General features: G+C 41.7%; 1 long non-coding RNA gene across 3 annotated transcripts; it reads left to right on the top strand.

Annotated features, from left to right (window-relative positions):
• The first annotated feature begins 39 nt into the window (after positions 1–39).
• On the top strand, positions 40–15,524 carry LOC117035369 (uncharacterized). 3 transcript variants are annotated; one of them, XR_004425195.1, is made up of 3 exons: positions 40–373; positions 3,864–4,036; positions 14,224–15,524. It is a non-coding gene; the product is annotated as an uncharacterized LOC117035369 (long non-coding RNA). The 3 variants fall into 3 exon arrangements; XR_004425196.1 differs by lacking the exon at positions 14,224–15,524 and adding an exon at positions 5,655–8,412; XR_004425194.1 differs by lacking the exon at positions 14,224–15,524 and adding an exon at positions 4,568–4,817 and having other exon boundaries at positions 42–373.
• Positions 15,525–21,712: the final 6,188 nt, after the last annotated feature.

Genomic DNA, 21,712 nt, shown 5'->3' with positions numbered 1-21,712 from the left:
GCGCCGCCGCACCGCGTGACTTCCGGTGTCACTCAGCTCCCCGGCCCCGCCCACTACGCTGGTTTTGCTGGTTGTCTCGGTTGCTGGTGGTGTGGGACCCGGGAATTTCCAGAATCTTCTTGTCCCGGCTTTCAGAGCCAGCTGACACTTCACTCTTCTCAGCACCAACCCTTGATAGGTGCGAACCGGTTGTATTTCCTGGGCGAGGAGGGAACGGCTCCTTAAAGAAGAAATGCACTGGTCAGCTGGGGAGGAGCTTTTCAAATCAGAAAAGAGTCTGGAGCGGACCGGGAGTCCGCGCTCCGTGGACAAAGACCTGTTCGCGCCGCCTCCAGAGCTCACACCCTAGTGGGAAACTTGCAGTCTGCTCAAGGTACTTCAGTACAGAGTTGTGCCCAGAAAGCGAAGAAGTTGAGCGTTTGACCGACCCAACCTGAGATTCCGGCAATGGGGGTATCCGATAGACTTTGTTTAGAGCGTCTGCAAAATGGGTACCTGCGGAGAGAGGATTAATAAAAGAAAATCATAGTATTCTAAATCTAGCATACATGTAAATTGTGTGTTATTTAAGAATTACGTTTTACAATTTCGTATTGTTATTTTTAATCTCATGTGGAGGGGAACATCATGGCATTTTCTGTACTTAATGCTTTTTTAAAGTTCTTAATAGGATCTGTATTCAAAGAAGGAAAGCTTACTTGACAACGTCATGCCTGAACTGAGCCAGTCAAGGAAAATGGAAAGGGATGCCAGGCAGAGGGAGTAGTTGAAATAAAAGCCTGGTAGCATGAGTCAGTACAGGCCGCTGAGCAGTCACCATAAGCAGTCAAGTCGTGTTAGACCAGGCGAGAGACGGATGTGGCAGGAGAGGTGGACCGGAGCAGGTTCACCCAGGGCCCAGCAGCAGCCAGTGTGCTGAGGAATTAGAATTCTACTCTGAGGAGGAAGAGGGGCCTTTGACAGCAGTAAGTAGGGTTGTGATGTGATCAGATGATCAGTTTTAAAACATGGCTCCAGGGACTGGGGGAAGGGAAGAAGAAGAAGGGTTCATGACTTTCCTTAGTTTATGCAAAATATTTTTGAGGCCCCTTTTGTGTATAAAAGCCTGCCCAAAGTGTTGAGAGGCTTAGAGACACAAAAATACAGTACTTTCATATGATTGAAAACTTAGTGAGGAATGGGGAAGAGAAACAAGGGAACAGCAAACTAACACTATGCAGAATTAAATTGATGCTGCAAGGAAGGATCAATAGCTGTGGGAACTCTGAAAGAAGTAATTAATTCTGAGGGTAGAGGTGGAGTAGAAAAATGCGGGAGGTTTCACAGAGAAGGAAGCATTTGAAACAACTCTGAAGAAGTAGAGTTTTGTCTTTTGGATGGTGTTGGGGAGAGAGGGTGGGAAAGTTGGGGTAGTGGTGAGGGCACTCAGAACAGTATCTGACACATGGCAGACCCTCAGGAAAGGTTAGCAGTCCTGGGCCAGGTACAGAGGAATCAACAGGCCAGGGCTCCTGTTCCATGTGAGGGGATGGGGGTAGAAGAACAGACAATAAATAAGCAAACAAGAAATGAGTGGAAAGTGGCAAGTACTATACATTAAAATAGAATGACGTTTTGCATCCTCCAGTCCAATTGAATTTATTTTTTATCTCAGATCTTATCACACTTTCTCAATTCTGTGCGTCTTCCCCTACCCTCGTCCCAGCCTCTAATTAAAGGCTAATTCATTTTCTACTCTTATTGAAGATATTCCTTCCTCCTGGAAGCCTACAGACCTCCCTCCACCACCAAACCTAAGTTAGAGACTGCTTCTGATCCATAGGAACCTATACTTTCCCACTCAAGATGCTCATCACACTAGATCTTAATTACCTGTCTACAATCCAGGATTAGAAAGTGAAATCATCGGCAGAGATAAAGGGAGGAGTGGGATTGGCTGTGCCTAGTCACGTTCTGGCAATACTGCAGGCTGACTGTCTCCGTAAAGTGAATATTGCATGCTTTTCATTCAAATCCCTAAAGTTCTACTTCTCGTAAAAATAATCTTTACTAAATGTTTACTCTGAAAGAGTTAAAAAAAAAAATAGTTCATGCAGACTTCTTCCCCGTCTCTTCTTTTTCATACAGTAAAAACCCCAATGCAAGTCAGACAAATGTGATCTGACTAGTTATATGTAGGCCTTTACTAAAGCCTACTTACGTACACTTTTAAATAAGACTCACAATCATGGTTAAGAGCAAAGTTCTCCAGAATACATGTAAGTCATGAAATCTTGGCCCTGTTACTGAAACCACAAATTAAGGAGGATGAGATACATACTATTTATGTGAGATACACATAAATAGTAAGGAAGTCATACAATTTACTGCAATTATTACTTTTTCACAATCATGCTGAAACCAGGCCACTGTATACCTCCTGATGTGTTGGTTCTCTAGTCCCACACCTGTCGTCTCTTACACGTTCTCCCTGCAGCTGTGTTCCACAGAGATCACAGAGTAGAGCTAGATGCAGCCCATGGAGGTGTTTTGCTTGGCTCAAGCGGGGAGTTTTGTGATTGAAATTTGAGCTAACAGTTTAAAATTGGGAGATTTTACTTTGTTATACTCAGGATTTCCAGCTTTTCTTGAAAAATGGGAGTCTGGCAACAACCCCGGCGAGGTGCGCCACAGCGATCTCTACAGGAGTATGCACTCCCGTTCTCCTGGTCTTCCCCACACTTGGACAAATGCTCCACACCCGGACCGCCGGAAGGCATTCGAGTTTTCTACTTCTCAAGGACAATTTAAGTCTTAACCAAGGACCATGACCAAAACATTTAACAATCAGTCCCCCAGGCACCAAGGAGAACTGACATCCATTTGGCCAGACCCACAGATCTTTCAAGGGCCTCCCAAAATGTCTCAATTTCATTTAAAATAAGCAAAAAAAAAAGTGGAAAGACTGGGGGGGGAAGCAGCATTTAACAACAATGTACACAATAAATGAGAACTTAAAAGTGATTGTCCCCAAAGCTAAAATCTCCTGTATTGTGTCAATGGACTGCTCCTACTTGGTGGCATTTTCATTCAGAGTATTTTTAAGCAGCTTCTGCCTGCTCTGTAGGCTTCAGGACAGAGGTTGGTGAAAGCAAATCCATTTGTTCATTTGGCAGTTACCGAATTTCTAGCATGTGCCAGGCTCTAAAGAAGATAAAAAGGGAGGGAGGGACAGTTAAAAATGAGACTTAGCTCTATGGCTAAGGGATCCTCACAGCTTCTAGGAATCATGAGGAGGGAGCGGTCTGTGGATGGAAGAGTCTGAGGAGCGGGTTGCCTGCCCCACCTTATCCCACGGAGGTAGCCTGACAAGGTTTCAGTGGCAATAGCAGCTTCTCCCCTTTCTCCCCTCCCCTACCAAAAGAAAATACCCAACTTACTTATATCTAGAATTCCTTTGACAATAGTAATTAGCAGTGGCATTTTTTTTAAACTACAAATGCCTGGGGAATAAGAGATAAGTAAAAATGGTGTCAAAAGGCATATAGCCCAAGATGGGCTGGGGACATGTTGAAGATAATAAAAATTGCTATTTTAGCTATGATCCTGCTGGAAAGATTACCCTTACTGTGTAGTAATTGTATCAATAAGATATAAAGCCTACCATGGTTCAGATGGAATATTGTGGAAATGGGTGTTCCTGAGTGAGTGTGTGGTGTGTATGTGACAAAGGAGGACTGAAGGTGTCCATGGCAAGTCACGACAACTAGCAGAGGGCAACATCTCCTAGGGAGTTCTCACCATGGCCCAGCAGTCCGAAGTGGGGCTTGACTTGGACCCCCAGAGATCGCACCTCACTTAACCTGTGACCTGTCTTCTCCCAGTCAGGAGCCTACGTATCCCCATGAACTAGAACTCCGGAGGCAAGACCAGGTAACATAAAAGGCTAGGTGGAGAATGAAGTTACGAAGAGAAAATGAGCAAGATTTTTTCTCTTGCCAATTCCATTGGTTGCCAGTAACACAAGTCCAGCTGCTGTTTTAACATTCCTATCACGGTAAGTCTTTCTATCAAAGAACAGAGCATACCGTCTTTTTCAAGTTTTGTTTATTTTGTGTATTCTTCATTTTGACTTTGCATATTTCATGTTACCTTTTATCATTTCTGTTGTTACTGCAAATAGGTTAAGTTTGTCCATTATTTATATGTCCTGAGTAATTGTTTGTATACGATTACTATATGTTAATGTTGTGCCCAGCCACTTTGCTGAATTCTTTTATTATCTGTATAATTTTTTAGATTTTTCTCTTGGGCTTTCAGGCATACAGTCATATCATTTGCAAATAACTACAAGTTCACCTCCTCTTGTCCCATTTTTGTCTATCTTCTGTTTTTTTCTATGTAATAACATTAGCCAGTTCCTCCAGAGAAACATTAAGTAAGAGTGGGGCTAATGGATATCCTTGTCTTGTTACTGACTTGAATGAAAATGCTCTTAAGTGTTCATAGGAAAATGAGACTGACTTATAGTATTAGGAGGATGAGCTGGCATTCAGGTTTTAAGTTGAACTATTTGCTAATTTTTTAGCTAACCATGGAAATGAATATGCAGAATTTTAAATTCTCATGGACTCGGGGAACCTGAGGATATGCCAAAGAATGCCAATGGTTAAGACAACCCTATTAGAGAAACACAGTTACAGGCTTGTGTTAAGAAAAACCAGGGGCCGGCCCAGTGGCTCAGGCGGTTGGAGCTCCGTGCTTCTAATGCCGAAGGCTGCCGGTTCGATTCCCACATGGGCCAGTGGGCTCTCAACCACAAGGTTGCCAGTTTGATTCCTCGAGTCCTGCAAGGGATGGTGGGCTCCACCCCCTGCAACTAACAAGCAACTGGACCTGGAGCTGAGCTGTGCCCTCCACAACTAAGACTGAAAGGACAACAACTTGACTTGGAAAAATCCTGGAAGTACACACTGTTCCCCAATAAAGTCCTATTCCCCTTCCCCAATAAAATCTTTAAAAAAAGAAAAAGAAAAGAAAAACCAGGACAACTCCTTGAGTTAGGAAAATAAGGGAAGAGAAGAAATGTCCTGCTCTATGCAGCAGAGAGAATGGGCCGTGGGAGGAAGATTATGGGGGAGGACGGGTAACAGATAACCACCAAGTTAGTGGCTTAGAGCACAATATATCATATATACATAACATTTATGCATATAATATGTAATATATACACTACAAATTGATGATCTCAAAATTCTGGAGGTGCCTGCAGGCTGTTCGTTTTGGAGGCTCTCGAGGAGAATGCATGTCCACCTTCCAGAGTTTGCCTCCATTTCCTGTCTTTTCCTGGCCCCCTTTTTCATCTTCAAAGCCAGCAACGTAGCCTCTTCTCTCCTCTCTGACCTCAGCTTCCATCTTTTATCCGCTCTCTACCTAACTCCACTTCCTCTTTGTAAGGACTCTGATTGCACTGAGCCCACCACAACAACGCAGGTTCATCTCTCCATCTCAGCAGCCTTAACTTTTTCACACCCACAGAGGCCCTTTGCCCTATAAATTAAGATAGTAGAAAGGTTCCAGGCATTAGGATGTGGACATCTTTGGAGGGCTATGATTCACGTACCCCAGGTTCTAAAATTAACTTTCTGCTTCTGTACTTTGTCCCTGGCTGGCAGGTACAGCTTGGATCCCATCAGAAAACTGACATGGGAAGGATCCTAAGAAATAGTCATCTCGAATCAATGAAGTTCTGAAATTGTTACTGAGGAATTCAGTGCATAGCAGGTGTGATTCCAGTGAAGATGGGATGAGACAGATGTCTATTATTAGAGACTCATAGGGCATAAAGCAGACAGATGTGTCACAATAAACATGGATAGTAAGTAATCAGCAAAGACACCAATTTTTGTCCGATTTGTTTACTGCTGTATCTCCAGTAATGGAACAGTAAGCACCATGCAGGCACTCAGTGAATATTTGTCAGTGAATAGTCTACATCAGAGGTGCGTTGGGAGAGCACGGAAGAGTGGCACTGCATCAGAGGAGTCAGGGCAGGCCCGTGAATGCTGTGGCAGAACTTCCAGAGGATGTGTCCTGCTCCCTGAGTTCAGCACCAGGCTAGCTCCTGGGAGTTGTTAGCAGCGCTCAGAGAGCAGGATGGAGACCTCAGCACAATGCTGTCTCATTGTAAGAAAATGCAAATCTTGCTCATTTTAAACAGATTTAGAAGTCTCATGTACAAACTTTGAAAAAAATACGAATCTCATCCCCAATTAAAAATTTTTTTTCAAGAATTGTGTAATTTCGGGAGTGCCCTCTTAATTGCTAGATGGAATGCTGCGCAATTCATGATAAAGCCAAAGAGATCTTCAAATTAGAAAATAATAATTGTAATTTCTATGCAGGCAGACTCGAGGGACTGCACATGTCATTTACTACTCTGCCATGTGGCGGCGCTGCTGCCACTGTAAACAAACACCCACCATCCTTTGTAGGTGTCTGTTGGACACACTCAGAACTCCTGTGAGTGGTCTTGCTGCTCTTGTCAGCTTTGTTGTTACAGTTAAACATCATCCTAACATCCTGTCACTGTCAACCAATTTTTCAGTGTGCAATTGTGTTCGTGCTAGTGTTGAAAAATAACTTAGAAAGGGAAGTTAAACGTGGAAAAACCATAGCATGCTCTTGTTCATTTAAGAAGGAATAGTCCACAAAATACTAGATTAAAAATATTAGGTATAATGTTAGAGATAATACCTTTACAGTCAGGCTTGCTCTGCTTCTCCAGGAGGGCAGGGACAGGGCTAGTACAGTGCCTGGCACACAGTAGACAAACAATAAATATCTGTGAAATAAATAATAAAAGCATGGAAGATGGTGACCTTACAGCTCCCACCCATATATCCTCTCAGTTTTACCTCTACACAGTAACTAACAAAAAGCTCCTGAAACCAAACTCCAAAATCGCAGGGTTGAATTCCTGAGTAGGCCAGCGCAGGTCAGCTGCTCATTCTTGGTATAACCAGCTGTGCCCAGGGAAAAAAATGCCACAAGAGTACAAATGGCTCCCAGAGGCCTAGGTGGGATAAATGAAGGTTTTCAGGGGTGGGGGGAGGGAGGTGTGAGCCAAAACTAACTGGAATGTAAGAATAATACAATACACAATTATTTTTCAAATGTTTAGGGTTGTTGCTGTGATTTATAAGATACAATTTGTTTCATTGTGGTAAAATACACATAACATAAAAATTGCCATCTTAACCATTTTTAAATGTACGGTCTAGTGGCATTAAGTGCCTTCACATTGTTGTGTGAACCATCACCACCATCCAGCTCCAGAACTTTTTCATCTTCCCAAACTGAAACTCTGGACTCATTAAATAATAACTTCCCAATCACCCTTGCCCCCAACCCCAGCAAACCATCATTCTGAGTTTCTGTCTCTATAAATTTGACTATGTATCTCGTAGAAGTGAAATCATACAGTATTATGATTTTTGTGACAGGCTTATTTCACTTAGCATAACGTCCTCAAGGTTCATCTGGAATGTAGCATGTGTGAGATTCCTTCCTTTTCAAGGCTGGCTAATATTCCATTGCATGTCTGTGCCACATTTTATCTGCTCATCCGTGGATGGCATTTGGGCTGCTTCCAGCTCTTGGCGGTTGTAAATAGTGCTGCTATGAATATTGTCAAAGCATTCTTGAATTAAGCATACTCTCCATCAATGGTCCTAAAGGCACTTCTCCTATCATGTCGGGACCACCACTGGTTTCCTCATGCTTGGCACCTTTTTGAATCTTAGAATAGGAGTATGTGCCAAGGATTGAGATCAGTGTGGTGGTACATCTGGAAATAATTCCTGGGAAGAAAGAATGATACAAAATCAAGTTGTCAGCCTGGAGAAGAGCAGACTTGATGAAGCTATGGGAGCTGTTTGCAAGGAGTAAAAACTTGCCTTGTCGCTCCCCAAGGCAGATGAGGAAGCAGTAGATGGAGACACAGAGCAAGATTTTCTGATTTCAACTCAGTGTATAAGTTAATTTTTAACCTCTAGAACTGTTTAACAATGCAACAATCTCATTAAATAAGTATTTCCCTGTTGAAATACACAGACAGAAGCTGACTGATTGTAGGAATTATTCCAGAATTTGGAGGAGAGTTGTAAGAGCTATATTTGGGCTCTAGGATTTCTTTCACCCCGACGTTATTTGTCTTTCTAATGCTTGAAGCATCAGAAAAGACAAAAAACGGCCAGAGCTGTAGTTTCCTAAGTAATTATACAGTGTAAACTTAGTTTACACTGATATTTGTTAGTATTGCGTCCTCTAGATGAAGCTGGAATCTGAGAAGCTGTGGCATGCAGTGGTAAGGAAATGGCTTTCACAGTCACAGTCTTTCCCCCGTAGCCATCAATGCAGATTGCTGGTCCAGGGAACAGTTCTGGGTTCCCATAGACAAGACTGCAGTCTGCACCAGTGTCAACTAGGGCCAAAACCCTCTGCACATTAGAAGGGGACCAATGTATGGACAGTTCCACGTGGGGCCTCTGGTCCCTGCTTGTCCCCTCTGACCGGGTACCTTGGCCCCACCCCTAATCAAGCTGAAAGGAGCCGGCCTCAAGCGGCCGCATGAAGTCCTGGAGGGACACGGGTCGCGCTTTCCCAGACTTCTCCTTTAGGCTTCTCCGGAATTGCTGTTCCGGACGCAACTGTTTCCAAAGTTCCAACAAGAGTGCATTGGGTTGTCGGTCTATTTTTTCCCAATCGATCCCTGCTGCCACAAGATCATGCCACATTTGTACGTGTGTTACTCTCTGAGGCCCGCGACCTTGCCCCTTTACTTTTGATTTGGGCTTCCAGGTCTCAACTGTGCAGACCTCCTGTCTTAACTTCCTTTGCCGCTAGCTTTCAACATCCCCTAGGGTGGCCATGGCAGTTGTAACTTTATGGATCCGCCGCCCACATAGTGCGTAAGAATGGCAACCAAGGATCCAAAAGCACTCGCAGGTGCAGTATCCAAAACCAGATCTCTCATGCTGGCTTAAAAAGCTCATCATCTGGCCCCCTGCATATTAGGGTTGAAAATAGCATGTCTCATACCCATTTCATGGATGATTTGAGTAAGTTCCGTATATGACTGCCATTGACTCACGGTGTCTGGCAGCTCGCCAGCCTGTCCCCATACTGTGCGTACCGCAGCAGTGAGCCACTCCATTAAAAAATGGTTGCCCTGGTCGTGGGCCAACCTATGGCAGTTCTGTAACCTTTGTCGCAGGGACGGATGCACTGTCACAAAGGCTAGCTTTTCCATCTCGCCTGGGGAGCAGTGAATGTTGTCTGCTCCCTCATCCCATAAACGTAGTAGCCAAGCTGAGACTGGCTCTCCAGGGCGCTGTTGGTACCGCCTCCCCAGCTCCTGCAACTCAGTGGGAGTGTATGGGGTGTAGTTTGTGAGCTCAGTCACAGCTGGGTTGCCTGCAGCAACACCCCCGGGGCCCAAAGGTTGCTCAGGTTTTACCCTTTGCATCAAGATTGGCAGGGCTTGGGGGTTGGGAGCTACATTGTCTCCACTCGCTTCCTCCGCCTCTGCCTCCTCAGAGTCTCCACTGTGGGGCCCCTGTTCTAACAGGCGGACCTGAGCTTCCAGCGCTTCCAACTGGGACATCTGGTCCGGCACCTGGGCTCTTTCATTAGGCACATTTTCTGTGTTGAGATTCAACGCCCTGAGAAACATCCAGCCCACGCAGCCAGCTGTAGCCTTCTCCTCCTCCGCCAAATGCTCAGCCAGAGCCTGCAGGGCCCTCTCCACGCTGGCCGGAGAGCCGTCCATGTCCTCCCACCCCTCCTTGGGGGTCCAACTCCTGAGAACAGTGGCCACCGGACACCACACACTGTGTGGGGGCCACACGTCCTCCTGCCCAGAGTCAGACTCCATTCCCACCTGGCCGGGATCCTGCTCGCTGTGCCAGGCGTCCGATTGGGTGGAGGCCTCAGTGCAAGATGTCAGCAACCCTCGGAGCCTACAGCAGCAGCACATCACTAAGAGGAAGGTGACGCCTTCTATGGCCAGGAGGGAGGTGTACCATCTGGGGGCTCGAGTCTCCCAGGCAGACCGCGCCTCCCATTCCCGGCACAACTCCTCTCGGGCCTTCTGAAACTGCACTTTTACACGCACACACTGCTCCACCGGGCTTCGGTAGGGTTTGGCCGGCACCATACCCTGCTCGCTGCGCCATGTGTCGTGCGGGGCGGCCTGCGGGGCCTCTGGTCCCGCTCCCCACATCAGAACGCAGGACATGGCGAGGCCAAAAAGGAACACCCACGGAGCCACAGGTGGGGGAGTCAGACCAGTATATACTCGCTGGCCGCTAGGCGACACACACACAGTAGTAGCCACACGATCCGCAGTCCGCCATTCACTTCTCTGCCTGACAACCAACCAACCAATCAACGCAGCCCCACAGTTACATCAGTAGCCAATGGCCAACTGGTCACAGCTGATGGCCAACCAATCACAGTTGACAGTCATTCACTACTCGAGCCAGCACCTCCCCACATGAGGCCGAGAGCCTGGAAACTGCTCTCTGGGACTCTGTCCCCTCATGGGGCCTTTGGGAGGTGATTAGGTCATGAGAGTGGAGCCCTCATAGATGGGATCACTGCCCTTAGAAAAGAGGCCCCAGAGAATTCTCTCACCACTTCCACCATGGGAGGACACAGCAGGAAGACAGCCATTTATGAACCAGGAAGTGAGTCCTCACCAGACACCAAATCTGCTGGACTTGATCTTAGACTTCCCAGCATCCAGAACTATGAGAAATAAATGTTTGTTGTTTAAGTCACCCAGTCCATGGTGTTTTTGTTATAGCAGCCTGAATTGACTAAAATATCTATTATGTTTATGTTTCTCATGGCTTTTTGTTTTTTACTGAGTTTTCATTCAGATTTTAAAAACACAGAACTCCTTGATTTTTGAGAAAATGGGGGACTTTTGAAAAGAATAGTTTGAGAGTGTTTTCTTTAACCACTAGAGGGCACATTGCATTGGGTGTTTTGGGTGTTTTTCCACTTCTATATAATTTAAATGTATATTTCAAGAAAATGTTAAAGAATAAGAGAACTTTGATTTTTCAATGTAATTTTTTTTAACTTTCATAAACTTAATTGTAAATGGTTTAATTATGGAAAAAGGGGCAAAATGGAGGGAAAATCAAAATCCTTAAAACCCAAAAATTAGTAAATCCAGATACTGTACTTGACAATGAAATAAATAAATACAAAATATTTTCTCTTCACTAAGGGGAAACATGGTAAATAGAAAGAATTGCAGCACCAGGGAAAATATATTATACTGTGAAACGTTGGCAAAAGTAGCTCTATGGAATTGTGATATAGAGGAAACTCTATTTACATAGAAGTCATTAAATGTTCTGTTTAGTTCTATTGGATTGAAAAAATATGCATATCATAAAAATTTTAAAGGTACAAAATAGTGCACAGTGAAAGGTTAAGTCTCCTTTCTCCCACAATACACAGTTCCCCTCCTTGGAGGCCACCACTGTTGCTAATTTCTTATATATCCTTCAAGAAAATTCTATACATTTATAAACATTTAACTGAGCAAATACATTGAGTTTTTTCCCCCCACAGAAATGGCAGTGCTACGTGCACTGTTCTCACTTTGCTTCTTTTTGAAAAAGAAAAATTTAGTGATATATCTTATGTCGTGTCCAGCGCAAGACAGACAGTCAGCGAACGAGAAGGGGCAGCGAAGTGTTAAGAAAGTAAGAAACAGAAATCAAGAAAGTTATGAAACAGGGGCCAAGAGTCTCACAGCCTCAAAGGACTGAGAGCCCCAAAGGACTGAGAGCCCCAAACCGTCCCCCTTGTGGCTTTTATTTATGCACACACAAGAAAGCAACATTGTTTTCTCCAAGGTCTGTGAATTTCACACATTATACTAAGAAACTGATTTGAACTAATTACCCTTGCCTGCAAACAGCTGAACCGTCAATTTCAGGATGTACCTCCCCGAGAGACAAAACCTTTATGCCAAAACTTACTGAAATGGATAGATGGGGAACTAATGTTATTCCACCATTGAAACTCTTCCCAAGCAGGTTGTGCGAAGGAATACAGCCACAGAGGCAGAAGCTCTCCTTAACTGGGGGAAGGTGGGGGGTCTATGCCCACCTCTATCAACCCCGTGGGTTCTCCTGCTGTACCCCACTCGACTGTGCCTGGCTTGAGTTGTCCCCCAGTGGGGAATCTTACTCGTCATTGGCTGACCAGCCATCCTCCGGGGCCAAACAGGGAGACATAAGGTAAGCACAAAGGTGAAGCAAAGTCCCTGAAAGGATTAGTCTCACACTCTCCTTTCTTTATGGGCAGGTACGAGGGGACAGACGGGTAGGCTGCTGCGTGACAACAATCTTAGACAGCCTTCTCAGTATATATAGATCTGCCTTGTTATTTTAGCGACTGCTAGCAGGCGAAGTTACTTCAATAGCAGTTGAAGTTACGTTATCAGCATGTAATTCTATTGAAATTATACCCATCATTTATTTCATTACTCTATTAATGGACATTTAAGTTATTTTCAACTATTTTCTTTTATAAACACTGTTGTGATGAATACCCTTTCACATGTCATTTTGCACTGCGATTATCTGTAGGAAAAATACCAGGATTGAGTCAAAGAATAGACACCATTGAAGTTCTGATAGATACTGTCAGTTTGTCTTCTATAAAGTTTGTACTAACGAAATTCCCACCACCCTGTTTTCCTAAACCTTGCCCACAGTTTCTATATAATTGTTTTTATCTTGGCCAATCTGCCAGGTGAAAAATGGTATCTCCTTGCATTTTGCTTTGTGTTTCTCTAAATATAAATGAGGTGAGCATCTTTTCACATGTTTAAGAGAAGGACTGGTCTTAATCGGGGCAAACTCTACTATAAAAGAGGGGTAGAATATTGAGGTATTATGAGCCAAGTTAAGACCAGAGTGGGGTACATTTCCATGGGGAAAGGAGAATCTGAGGAAGTCCCAAACTGTCCCCATAAACATCTACCCATACTACCCACCATCTCTGCCAACACTACCGCTTTCTATGCTGGCCCCAGCCATAGCAAATCTTGTAGAATGCTCCATCAAACTGAGATAACACCACACATCACCTGAGACCAAAATGAGGCCATCATTTCCAAAACCCCTCAATCCTTAATCCTCAGCTCTGCTCTGACCTGATCCCCTCTCAACATTTCCCCTGTACTTTTCTTTTTTTTTAATTGGGTATCAGTGTGTTTTTTCCAAGACCCATCAGCTCCAAGTCAAGTCATTGTCCTTCAATCTAGTTGTGGAGGGCGAGCTCACTGGCCCATGTGGGAATCGAACTGGCGACCTTTTAGTTAAGAGCACATGCTCTAACCAACTGAGCCACCAGGCCACACCCGCCCCCTGCACTTTTTAGATCAACTCTGTCCAATAGAAATATAATGTAATCTACACATGCAATTTAAAATTTTCTAGGAGTTACATTGAAAAAAGTTGATGCAGTTGTAATTACTTTTAATAATATTTTTATATATCATAACATATCCAAAATACTATCATTTCAACATGCAATCAATACTAAAAATCATGAATAGTTTACTTTCTTCTATTTGAACTGAGTCTTTGGAATCTACTGTGTATTTACACTCATAGCACATCTCAAGCCACATTTCCAGGGCTCAGTAGTAACATGTGGCTAGACCAGCGCTGCCCAGGATAACTTTCTGCCATGATGGAAATGTCAGATCTTGGTTCCCATAAACACCCTCTACTCTCCGATATACCCAATCTTTCCCCAGAGCACCTGAGCAAAGCCAGCCCTCTCCTAAGGTCGCTGTATCGCCCTCAGGCATTTCCAGTGGAGGCCACTCACTCTTCTACAGACCAGAACTTCCAAGTATGTCTATAGGATGAATTTCCAAACAGGAAATTGCACAAATGGTATTTACATTGATAATTTTGATAGATGTAGTCAAATGACCTACGGGTGCTGTACCAATTCATACTTCCATCAGTGCATATCTCAGAGTTTTTAACTGCTTCGTAAGATTCTGAAATACAGATGATAAACACCCTTGTGTACAGGCCCCTCCTGGCACAGGATATTAAGTTGTTTTCAATTGTTGTATTACAAACAGTGCTGCAATAAACATCCTTGTATGTGCTTCCTTGTCCTGTATTTCTCTAGGACAACTAAAGAAAACAAAGAGAGCAAAGGAAGCGGCTGTGCAAAGGCTCCAAGGTGAACGGAGCTCAGGGTGATGAGAAATGGGGAGAGAGCTAGAGTGCCTGGAGCCCACAGGGAAGGCTGGAGACCTCAGGCAGCTGTGGCAAGGTCCCTAAGAGGGCCATGGAGGCCATCAATAAGGTTTTGGATTTGATTCTAAAGATCAAGGTCATCTGATCTGCATTTTAAAAGATCACTCTGCTGCATGGAAAACGCTCCCAGGGTAAGAATGGAAGCAGGACACCAAGAAAAGATGAATGTAAGAATGGACACCAGAAGCCTAGCTGAAATGCAAGGAAAAAGCCCTCAGCAGATGGCACCAAATGGAGAGTAAATGGAGTAGGGAGTACCCTGCTGCCAGCAGAGGACTCTGTGCAGTGCAATGAGGGACATGCACCCACAGGCAGACACAGCCACTGCCTGCAGGGCGCTTACTCTCCAGCAAGGAATACAGTCATGAAGCAAATGATTTCAGGTGTAGACAGCAGTACACACACACACACACACACACACACACGCACACACACACACACACACACACAGTGTGTTAGAGAATAGAGCACAGGCTTTGACACCCGATTTGCTACATTCAAAACTGCTCTTCCACTTACTAGCTGTTACATCAGTCAAATCTCTCTCTCTCTCTCTCTCTCTCTCTCTCTCTCTCTCTCTCTCTCTCTCTGTCTTTCTCTTTCTCACACACACACATTTGTAAGGGTTCATTAGAGGATTAAATTAGATAATTTTTGCAAAGCACCTAACACTGGTAAAAAGGAGCTAATTATATTGGGTGAATAAATGGGAAAAAATTCCCTTTTTCTGCCATTTGTTTTTTTGTGCCTCTGCTGGCCTTTCCAGGTAATCATTTTGCCTTAAATTCCTGCCACCCCCTCCAACTATAGAATGTGTTTGGTTACCCGTGGAGTCAACCCAGCTCATTAGCTCTGCATGTGGTTTTGCCAGAATCGTGTTGCCAAGTAATGCAAATTAATTGTTTACACTCCCTTGGGTCTTTTCTTTTTCCAACGTTATGCTTTTTAAAAATAAATAAAATATTTTTCCCTGTCTCCACCTTTTATTATCAGGGAATTTTAAATATACTAGAAACAGAGGTTTTAATTTATTTGATTAATGGATACCAAATTATTATGGTTCAGTTTATTATTTTAGACCACAGCTTCATGGTGACATTAATAAATGTGATTGCTTTTGCAAGAATATTCGCTAATCCTGTGGTTTAGTGCATTGACAATGGAACATGTTGTTCCACTGACTTTTAATGGGTGTACTCCGCTGACCAGCAGAAAATCAAGGAAAATTCTACAAAAGTATACATGTTAAGAAGACTAAGGTAGCTTGAAAATCTTATGCTCTCAGCATAAGTCACAAAAGTGTTATTAAATGTAATTTCCTTTCCTGTAAGTTTTTCTCTATAGATCTTTGTAATGTTTAAATGGAAATCTGAGGGGCAGTGCTCTTCAATTCTGAAACAATATGAGTTATTCCTAGCTATTGAGATTTTTAAAGACTTTCTCTGGTATGGAGGCCTTCATTAAGATGATTTGTTTTGGCAGTTATGGAACTGTGCCTTCTCTGTGAGTAAATAATTCAAAACTGACAAAGTAGTATGATGATAAAAGATATAGTAACTTGTTGGTTCAGGTCACATCCACAGTTGCAAGGTGAAGTAATGTTATTTACAAAATCACCGGATCTTTCCACTCAAGGACAGTGAATTGCTTAGGTGTCAAATCAAATGTTAACTCTTGTGGGGACCCTTTCATACCTTCCTCTGCCCTCATACAAATAGATAGTATATATAAGTCAATGCATCAATACGCAGGGTAGTTTTTCCCCTATTTCTGTTTAACAGCATGAAATTAAAGGCTTCTGGTTTAAGAGAGTGGACCAAACATACACATTCACCTGCTGCTGCTCCAGAGACCATCATTGTATAGATATTTTTTAAAGGGAAGGGGTGGATAAAATTAAAATACCAAAGGCAACAGGTGAAGACGTCACCAATGGACAACGGACTTCGGAGAGACAAGCCAGATAAAACAGAGCAGAGAAAGCCAAAATCCATAATAGCCCAGGAAGGGGAATGCAGGTGCCATGAGAGAACCCAGCAAGGCAAGGACGTTTAATGATGATATCACATTTAAAGGCTTAGCACGTAGTCAGTGCTCATAAATGTTAGCTATTATGTTATGGCTCAGAAACTTGCTGTTGTTCCTCCAGGTCAATACATATGCATGTAATTTATTCCTCTGTAGAAACACGTTATGTTCCATAACTTGTTCATCCATTTCCTTATTGAACAAACCTTCAGATTATTTTCAGGTTTTTTGTTTGTTTGTTTGTGTGTGTGTGTGTGTTTGTTTGAGGGAGTGGCCTACAATAAAAAAAAATGCTGCAGCAAATTTCCTCAAACACCTATCCTTTAATTATTGGCACTTTTATTTCTATAGTCTACATTTTCAAAAGTGGGATTGCTGGGTCAAAAGGTATGTGCAAGTTTAATTTTAATTGATTAGCCAACTGATTTAACATTTTCAAGAATTGACAGTCTGGCCAACAACGCTGAAGACTGCCCGCTTCTCCATACTCCAGCCAGAGCTGGATGTTACTAGTCTCATAAACTGGTAAATTTACAAACTGATGTCAGTCTGATGGATTAGAAAAAGCAGCTCACCACTATTGGCATTTGTATTTCCCTGGCCTAAGGTAATTGAGCATCTTTTAATACATTTATCAGCTATATGTTCTTCATTTGTGAACTGATTATTCACGTCTTTTGCCCACTTTTCTTTCTCTTTCGTTTTCTATTTTCTTATTAGACTGTAGGAATTCTTTGTTTTTTAAAGAAAATTTCTTGTCTGTCCTATACTGACTTTGAGGCCACTGTCTTCTAGGCAGAAGTTTCTAATTTTTATGTTGTTGAACTCATCAGATTTTTTTTTTTAAGTTTTATTGAGGAATATTGGGTGTTTTTCCAGGACCCATCAGCTCTAAGTCAAGTCGTTTTCAGTCTAGTTATGGAGGCACAGCTCACTGGCCCATGTGGGACTTGAACCGGCGACGTTGGTGTTATGAGCACTGCAGTCTAACCAACTAAGCCAACACACCGCCCCAGAATTTTCTTCTGTAGTTGCTGGGCTTCTTACCTTGCTATAGGCTAAATCTCCCCCAAACTGAGACTATACAAATACTCTCCTATATTTCCTTCTGTTCTTTTTATTGTTTTATGTTTTAAATTTAGCTCTTTAATCCATCTGGGACTAATTTTTATATAATGTGAAGAATTTAATAATAATAACAATAATAGCTAGCATTTGCTGAGCATTTCTATATGCCAGGCACTCTATAAGCACTTTATACACTTGAGGATTAGAGATAAGAAAATTAAGAAGGAGAGAATTTAAGGAACCAGCCAAGTTTACACAGCTAAGACACCAAACTGGGATTTGAACCCAAGTCATTTCCCTCAGGATCTTATCCTTCTAAATATCCAGATGAACAGCTAATTATGCCAAACTCATTGAATAAACATTCTTTCCCATTTAATTAAAATACAAATTTCATGATACACGTTCTTCCATGAAGTCGACCTACCTCTGGACTCTATTGCAGTTGTGTTGCAACTGTATTGTTTTCATTGTAGTAGTTTTATATAAGTTTTGTTCTCTCTCTCTCTCTGGTAAGAGCTTCTTCAGTACTCTTCTAAATTTATCCAATGAATTTGCAAACATTTTTATTCCATACAAACATTTAAATCATTGCCCAATTTCGAAGAAAATATATCTTCACGTTTTGATTTGCATTGTATTAAATGTGCCTATTAATTTGCTAAGAATTGACATTTATATATTAACTCTCTCTATCCATGAATCTGGTGGAGTGCTCCATTTATTTAGGTTCTTCAATAAAATGTTAGAGTTGGGTTTTTTTAGATTTATTGGGGAAGGGGAACAGGACTTTATTGGGGAACAGTGTGTACTTCCAGGGCTTTTTCCAAGTCAAGTTGTTGTCCTTTCAATCTTAGTTGTGGAGGGTGCAGCTCAGCTCCAGGCCCAGTTGCCGTTGTTAGTTGCCATAGTTAGTTGCAGGGGGCGCAGCCCACCATCCCTTGGGGGGAGTCGAACCGGCAACCTTGTGGTTGAGAGCCCATTGGCCCATGTGGGAATCGAACTGGCAGCCTTCGGCATTAGGAGCACAGAGCTCCAACCACCTGAGCCACCAGGCCGACCCTGTTAGAGTTTTTAAAAATATAATTCTTGGGGTGCCCGATTAGCTCAGTTGGTTAGAGTGTGGTGCTAATAATACCAAGACCAAGGTTGCCGGTTTGATCCCCGCATGGGCCACTGTGAGCTGCATTCTCCTTAAAAATATATATATATGATATATATATATATCACATATATACGTGTATATATATATTTTATATATATGTGTATATATACGTATATACATACACATATACGTATATACAAATATAATTCTTTATCATTGAATCTGTTCTAAATTATTTAACATCTTTTGTCACTATTGTGAATGGTGTATTTTTTCCGTATCTAATAGGCAATTGCTAATATAGAAGAAAGCTAATGATTTAGGGGTATTTATCTGGTATTCATCAATTGAGCTAAAATCTCTAATTGTTCTAATTGTTTTTTAATGGAATCTTTTGCATTTTCTAGACATACAGTCACACGACTGCAAAAAATGTTTCTCTTTGTTTTCAATATTTATACCACTTGTTAAATTTATGGAGTAGTCTTATTACATTAGTTAACTTTCAAAAACTATTGAATAGTGGTGACTATAAATATCCCAGTTTTATCACTGATTTTAATAGCAGTTGCTTTAATTTTTCACTGAATAATATGATGTTGCTGACCTTAACTCACAGTCTTTAGCAGCTGTAGGTTGTTTCCTTCTGTTTTTGTTATACTTCAACTTCTATTAGAAAACCTATAACTTTATCAAATTTTTTTCACTTATTGACATAATCACATAGTTTTTTACCTTTGAGTTGATAATATTCTAAATTATGTGGATGTGTTTCCTAATGTTATAAAAGATTACAATTCTGGAATAAGCACTATGTTATTAACCCTATGCTTCTCAAACCATCCCAGACCACGAAGAGGTAGAAAGCACTTTAGTTCACTGGATATGTTGCCTATCCTTAATACTCACACCTGCTATAAAACATATAATACAAAAATTATAAAACATATAACACAAAACATATAATACAACTATAAAACATATACATATAAATACTATACATATAGTATTAATACATATAATAGTATAATACATATAAATACTATAAAACAGTATAATACATATAAATACTATAAAACATAATACAAAAATTATATGTTAATAGCATAATACATATAAATACTATAAAATAATGTTAATAGTATAATACATATAAATACTATAAAATAGTATAATACATATAAATACTATAAAACATATAATACAAAAATTGTAGAAGAATCTGACTTATGAAGATAAACAATTCTAAATAAAATATTAGCAAATTAAATCTAGCAGTGTGTTAAAAGAATGATAGCGAATGATAGGAGAGTACAATTAGAAGACCTAAGATACTTAACAACGACAACAAAATACTAGAGTACAGGAATTTGAAACAATGGCAAGATATCAAAAATCAATAATATCGAAAATCAATAGTTTTTCTATACACTAACAAGAAGTTAGAATTAGAACTGGAAAAAATCCCATTCATATCATAATTTTCTTCTTTAACCAAATTTTTGGGTGAAAAAGTTATTTTCAGTGTTATTTGGGGATTTGTGAAACATAATTTTGAAAATGGAAAGTAAACATGGGTGGGGCCCTGAGTGTTGTCTAATGATTAATTCATGCAAGACCATTTGGAGATATAGCCTGATGCACCGCTGACTCATCAGATCTTCATGCTCTCAGCCAGAACAAGTGCACCAGCCAAATTCAAACAATCTTACAGTTTCCCTGAAAATTACTTATTAAATTGTGTTCACAAAAGAATTTCTGAAATTAATTTCCTTCTGTTTGGGCTGTTCTTTACATCAAGGGCGTGGCTGATGTTCACTTGAAGTCTACTAACTGTTAAAAAAAAAAAAGAGCTCCACATGTAGCTTGGATAGAAAGTCCCATGGAAAGAACTGGGTTGTCTCATTTATTGGAAGTTTCCTATTTCTAGGAATACACCCATTCATTTATGGATTCGACAACTATTTGTCGCACGCCAGTGCTGTACTGGGTGCTGGGGACAGAGCAGGCAGCACGACATGTCGAGTCCCTGCCTTCATGGTGCTCGCACACCGGGGGGCTGAGGATATGCAGAAATTGGGATAGTCTTATCGTGTTCCTTTGGAACAACAACATGGAGAGCACTTGGTGAATGAAGAATTAGTTATGTCCTCTCCTAATTGAATAAATAGAGTCTTTACCATGAAAAGACCTGACAACAGGACTGCAGTCAATTCTAATATTACATGTAGGAAAGCCCTTCTCAGCTCAGTTCTGTCTCCTTCTCCCCTCTACTGCACGAGGCGTGTGTTTCCTAAGCGTAAAGACAAGTAATGTGTCCTCTCTGCCTTCTCTCTGGGGCAAGGGTCAGCCTGCGGCCAAGGCCAGCATGAGTTGGCTTGCCCAGCACGAACTCTCACCTTGGCCTTGAGGCTGGCCTCGCTTAAACCTTGATTACCACATCTAGGGTGTGTATCCAGGATTCAGGACAAAGTGGAGGCACATGCCTGTGGAATATGGGGCATGAGACCTGTGTAGGCTCTGGGTTGACAGGGTAGTAAGGAGAAACATCTCCATTGTTGTTTTCCAAAATGAAATTTTTAAACATAATAGGAACCACCAAACTGTTCATATATTTGATCTCATAATTCCATTTTTGGGAACTTATGGCAAGGAAACAACCTAAAAGAAAAGAATCCAAAGACATTTTCATAAATTGTGCAATTGGTAATCATAATAAATTCTTAACATCTCAAGTACTGCCAGTGGAGAATCTGAATGTAACCTGGATGCAACATTACAGAGGTATTAAAAATGGAAAGGATGTATACTATGTTAATTCATAGAAATAACTACATTTAGAACAGGACTTAAGATGGAACTGACACATGGATTATAACGATATGAAACATCAGTTGGTATGAAGAAAGACTGGAAGAGAATTTAGAATTTTACTAACGGTTTAGAATTTAGTTTTTCCCTACAATTCTCTATTTAAAAAAAAAAACCCTCTTTTATGCAAATTAAAATAAATGGCAACTGTCATTGACATACACAACTTATTAAGGCCAGGCTAAAACGCAAGAGCAGAAGCAGTTGCAGGCATGTTGGGATTGATCAGCAGGCCCTACTCCCCGCTTTCCAGGTCCTGAGCAGAGATCAGGGCTGAGGCCCCACA

Source organism: Rhinolophus ferrumequinum, chromosome 2 (assembly GCF_004115265.2).
Source record: "Rhinolophus ferrumequinum isolate MPI-CBG mRhiFer1 chromosome 2, mRhiFer1_v1.p, whole genome shotgun sequence".
In the NCBI taxonomy this organism is placed as follows: Eukaryota; Metazoa; Chordata; class Mammalia; order Chiroptera; family Rhinolophidae; genus Rhinolophus; species Rhinolophus ferrumequinum.
The sequence above is the reverse complement of the archived record's forward strand: the minus strand, read 5'-3'. Positions and strand labels throughout refer to the sequence as shown.